Raw genomic sequence first — 5862 nt, forward strand, 5'->3', positions numbered from 1 at the left:
ATCCAGTGATTGGCGCCTTTATTCATTAAGGGATTGGTTCACAAGAAGCCATCTGAGTATAACTCACTCCTGGTCCACAACCCCTCCCAAGAGAGCAGAATTAGCATACAGACAGCACCAGGCCATCCACAACTATTAGCTATATTTAAAACATAAGACAAAAAGAATGTTTATTAAGATTATTGTTTATCAGGATTTTTTTTTCATAGAACAAGTTATACTAAGCACCACTGAATGAATATGTTAGGACCTATATAGTATTAATTCAAAGTGAGTTTTAAATAGGACTCAGTGAAGAAAACAGATAACAAAATTTGATTACATGTTTTTATTAGAAAACAAATCTTTAAACACAGAGAAATAGCAGGATGGGGGATAGCTGAGGGAGAGGAGGAGCAGAATACAAAGATGTATTCAGCCATCGCAACCTGGATTGAGGAGTTACTAATAGCTCTTGAATTGCATGTCATGTACAGGTTTTATCTTTCCAATTACATGTATGAACATGTGTTATATTTATAATTAGAAAAAGATTATTTTAAAATTCTAATACGTTTACTCATTTCTATCACATGGGTAAGTGTCTCCTGAAAACCCGAGTGGGGAGGGCATGGCTGATCTCTAGCCTAGTGCCTTCAGATGTTCTGTATCCTTTAAGAATTAGGATCCAATGAGAGGCATTAGGAGGTTGGATATGGCCGTAGAGGAATCAGTGAAACCTTGGTCCTTTTTTATCCTTTTGCTTTTAGACCATAAAGTGTTTTTATTTTCACCCCCACTGTGACCTGCTGCCTCTTCACAAAGCAGGGAAAGCAGGGGGCAGAGGTTGGACATGGACACACTATGGATTAAATGCCCAAAATTGTAAACCAAAATAAATCTTTTCTCATTATAACTTGAGTATCTCAGGATTTAACAAAATCGTAAAAACTAGAGGTAGGAGTCAACACTTGACACTTCTGGTCAGTTGTACGTTTAAATAACGTTTCTAGTCATCGAAGACAAAGGTGTCAGTGGGTTCCATTTTGGAAAACTGAAATGTGAAAGAAATCAAGGTTTATTGTTGTCACTAAAGATAACATCAATATTACTTTAGCCATTTTGGGGGAAAGTTAACTAAGGAGAGGCTCGGAGGCTACTTGAAGCAAGTAGCATAATGTGCTGTGAGTTTCCTTGACATTTGCTGTCATTTCACCCTAAAGATTTTGGGTGAAGAAGGTAACAGTCTAATGCCTGATATCATCTTCTCCCCAAAATAAGTTGAGCAGAAAAGACAAAAACACCTTGAGGGGAAGACCACAGTAACAAGACATAAGACTGGGGAGGTTTCTTGAAACTGCCACTTTGTTAGAAAGTCTAAGAGGCTGATAGTTTGGTAAAGTCACCTTCACCCTTGGAGGAGTTCTCCTTGCTAAACTTGGAAGTATTATTGAAAGGCTGGAGAATCTTAGAATTTAAAATGAGGGCATTTAATAGAAATGTATGTGTAATTTGTAACTTTACCTAAAAGGGGGCATGGAAAACCCCTGCCACAAGCCAAAAATGTGAAGTAGGTAGTTCCAGGAACTTGGCTAACTCAGAACCTCAGGGCTCTGGTTCCCGATAACTGCCCCTCCTGAATGATCCACAATGAGGGTGGAACTAGAAATGAAGGTCTAGTGGTTTATGAGACTATCCACCCAGTCGACCAGTAGATGAAGATTACATTCTTAAAATGAATATGTTCCCCTCCCTAACTGAATACCTTGGGTTGGGTCCCTCTGAAATTTTCTACTGTTTTTATGTTATGTTTCCTTGGTAACCCTCTCCCCGCCCCCAGCTTGAGGTTTTTCCTTTTAAATACCTCTCACTTCTTGTGTTCCAGGTCAAACTCCTCTGGCCAGCATGGTCACGAGATCGATTCCAGTACCGGCCTATCCCAAATAAACCTCATGTGATTGCAGCAAGTTTGGTCTCTCGTGAGTTATTGGGTGGTCGCGTCATCCTGAGACTTGAGTAAGGATCTCCCCAGTTCAGAGGGTCTTTCATTATCTCATGAGTGTCTACACTGAAGCCATTCATACTGTTTAAAATGAGATAAGGCTATTGTGAGTAGAATGGGTGTCATAACATACTAAGTTACTATATTGTTTTAAACCTGTAGGGATAACTGTAGTGACAGATATTTCAACTCAGCAAACCCCTCTGTAAATAGACAGGCTGTGGTCTGGTTGCTAATACCAAATCACAAGTTACAAGTCTTATACAAGGATACTGAGTTATTGTGTAGAGTCTTTCCTCCCATAGCTTGAAGGCAGAGGGTGAATAAACAATGTGCATTAAAACATATGTGATCTGATGTAGAATTAATGACTGTTAGGTCAAACACTTTTCAAGCTTTAACCTATGTCTGTATAATCTGAGGTCATTATTGAAATTCAATTACTGTCCAGTAAGTCACTCAAAAGGTCTCCAATTATTCAGTTCTAATGAGGTCCCAGGTGGTCTGTGGAGAGTACGTTGAGTAGCATGAGGAAACTTTGGGACCTTTCAGATAGGGAATCTAAAACTCCCACAGGAGAAAACTTGGGTTCAGAGGTCACATGCCCCTTTCATTCTGCCTAGTAGTCCAGAAAGAACCTAGCCTGTAGTAGGTTTCAAGTTTGCAGGCTTGTATGCTTGTGCCTCTTCACTTCCCTCCTGCCAAGTGGATCCCATGCTCAATGTATTTGAATCTAGTGAAGAGGACAGATGTGGAGAGTACTATCTGACGGCTCTCGGGGATTGAGTGAGTAGAGAAGAATGTTTGAAATGGCTGAAGCCAGTTTCAGCTGCTTCTTCAATCTATCACACAGCAACACCCCTGAGAAAGAAAACAGCTCAACCATTCTTCATTCCACAGAGTTGAAAGTCCACCATGGGCCAGAGCTGGTAACTGGGCTTCCAGCTTTGCTTGCCTAGGCGTGTCTTGCTGGGTTCTTCATTAAAATGTTTCTAAGAGCAGAACCTGTGTAGAGGATAAAAAGGATGTGCCCTTCAGAGAATCTTTAGAGAGAACGCATTCAACATACACACCTACAGCTCCATCCAGCTGTTGGAAAAGAATACCCAGACAGACAGACAGGCAGACAAACAGACAGGCAGGCAGGCAGACAGGAAAATCAGCAATGCAATCGGAGCTGCAACCTTGGCTGATTTGAGTTCTCAGAAGGCCTTTTGGTTCTTATTTTAAAATTATCATGTATTTATTTATTTATTAATTAATTATTTAGTATGTATATATCTGTGTGACTATGTGTGAACACATATCCATATGTGTGTGTTCAGACTGACTCCTAAAGATGGGGACAGCAAGCACTCTTAACCACCGGTCCATATCTCCATCCTTCAGAGGACTTTTTCAAGGAAGACTTTCAACTGACAGGTTGGGTTAAGAAGAATCCCAGCCTAAAAAGAAAGGACTGTGGAGTTATCAAAATTTGAACATTGGGCATGGTGACTCACGCCTTTAAACACAGCTCTTGAGAGACTATGAATTCTGAGTCCAAGGGCAGCTTGGTCTGTATGTTGAGATCTAAGCCATCCAGGATTGCATAGTAAGACCTGGTCTCAAAAAAACCCAAACAACAACAACAACAACCACAACAACAATAACAACAAAATCATAAAAATTTGAAGTGGATGGAGTGGATCACACACTGTTGTCCAGAGTAAACCCTTGTTTGAGAATTCAATGGTGACTTTCTCTGAAGTTAATCACTGCTTTTAGGTATGACTGACTCTCACCAAAACTGAAATGACCATTAAAATAAGGAGAAAAGCATGGTAATATGTCTGCTTTTGTCTTCCTCTTTCTTGTCTGTGTCTGATCAAAAGAGGAGACAGCCAGTCTGAAGGGCATGCAGTCTCACCAGCTTCTGTGGATCCAGTTCACAATGAGAAAAGGGAAGATGATGGTTTGTGAAGAAAATCAGAGGAACAGAAGGTTTAGACTTCTCTTTCCCTTTGAAATTAAACTTAGGGCTTGCTCTGTGTGTGCTATGCAGAGGCTTGTCTCCTAGTACTGGCTTCTGATTCAAACTATCCATCTTCATCGCTTGTAAACGATCACAACTGGGCTAGCTGACCCTTGACATTCTTTCATAGGAGGAAGTAGGGAGGGCCACTGGACCCTTACGGGAGTATCCAAACTCTCATCACCCCCAGTATCATGTCACTTTGTTCTGATTGCACGTGCCTTCATAGTTCCTGTGAGATGTTAGAGTACATAGACTAGAGGAAAACAAGGAAAAGAAACTCCATCGATTGTTATGGTTAAATCTTCAGCCAGGGAGGCTGAAAACATTCCATTGTGGTTGCTTTGGGACCACTTGTGCTCCAGGCAGTAGCCTTTCACCCATACTCTGTAAGCTCAATAAGCTCTTTGGATTCCCAGGGGAGCTTGATGGTTTGTTATTGGTACCTTAGAAAGAAGGAGGTAGATTGTCTAGGCTCCTGCCAGTTAAAAAAAATATCTCGTCGGGCGTTGGTGGCGCTTGCCTTTAATCCCAGCAGAGGCTGGAGGATTACTGAGTTCAAGGCCAACCTGATCTACAGAGTGAGTTCCAGGACAGCCAAGGGCTACACAGAGAAACCCTTCCACCCCCCCCCCAAAAAAAAACCAAAAAATTAAAAACAATCTCACAACAAGGTCTTTCTGTAGCTTGTAGTCCAGCATGAGTGTTGTTTGGCTGCTTAATAACATATATAAAAAGCTCTTCGATCAGACACGACCTTGGACCCTTGGTTGTGGGTGTCCAAATTAGCTGCATGATGAGCAGGCTGGAAAAGGGGCCTTAGCAAGAATTGGAGGCTATTTAGGCCTGTGGGAGAAGACAAGTGTCTGAAAGAAGATATCATCATGGCTTCCGGGTCATCTAGAGACTAAGGAAAATGCTGAGTCCTAAGAATGCGATTTCCTACTAGGCTAGATATGCCACAGGGAACTAAAGGGCACTGAGGCACCTGCCAGCCTGCCAACTGTGCTGCCTTCTGTGAGTTGCCAGCTGCTTAAGACACTAAACAGAGAGCGGCTATCAGCGGAGAAGATGAGTGGATTCCCACAGAATAGGAAAGATAGTTTGTTTTGTCCCGAAACATAGAGTAGGTCAAGTTTTCTAAATGATGTTTTTCATATTTTACAAATGACAAACTTACATTTTATCTTGAAGATAGTCAATGTAAGTTTAGCAAGCAATTAAACAATAGAGATTTATAAGATTCAATATTTGTATGTCTGTTGCTATTTTTTTTCTCTTTCATGGGGCCAGATTTGCTTCTCAACAGCTATGTGGCAGCTCTCAAATATATGTATCTCTAATTCCAGGGAATCTGATATGCCCTTCTGGCCTCTGAGGACACGAGGTTTATTAGTGTGCACAGACACACATGCAGACAAAAATATCTGTACAAATAAATTAAATTTTAAGTTAAAATGAAAGGTGTCAATTTAATGTACCAAGATACTAAATCTTTGCAGGAATACACATTATTTTCTCACTCTCCGCTGCAGACATTTTTTTATAGTCACTATCACTTTAAAAAGGGAGTGGGCAGGCACAGCATCAGACCAAAGAACATTTGATATAGCAGTCTTAGACTTCAGAAAGGGATGGGTTCTAAACCTAGGCTTTTCATGTAAGTTTAGTGAGATCTCTGAGTTACTGTCCTTTCTCCTGTTAGTGGCAATAACAGTAGGGATTGTAGAGAAGACTAAATGAGATAATTCATAATTTTACTGTAAACTGTAAAGCCTGAAATAGAAAGTGCTTAATGCTACAATAACAACAGAACAACAACAAAATAAGAATCTAGCATTAAGTACAGATATATTGTATCTTAAAA

This window comes from Mastomys coucha, unplaced genomic scaffold (genome assembly GCF_008632895.1).
Source record: "Mastomys coucha isolate ucsf_1 unplaced genomic scaffold, UCSF_Mcou_1 pScaffold7, whole genome shotgun sequence".
NCBI lineage: Eukaryota > Metazoa > Chordata > Mammalia > Rodentia > Muridae > Mastomys > Mastomys coucha.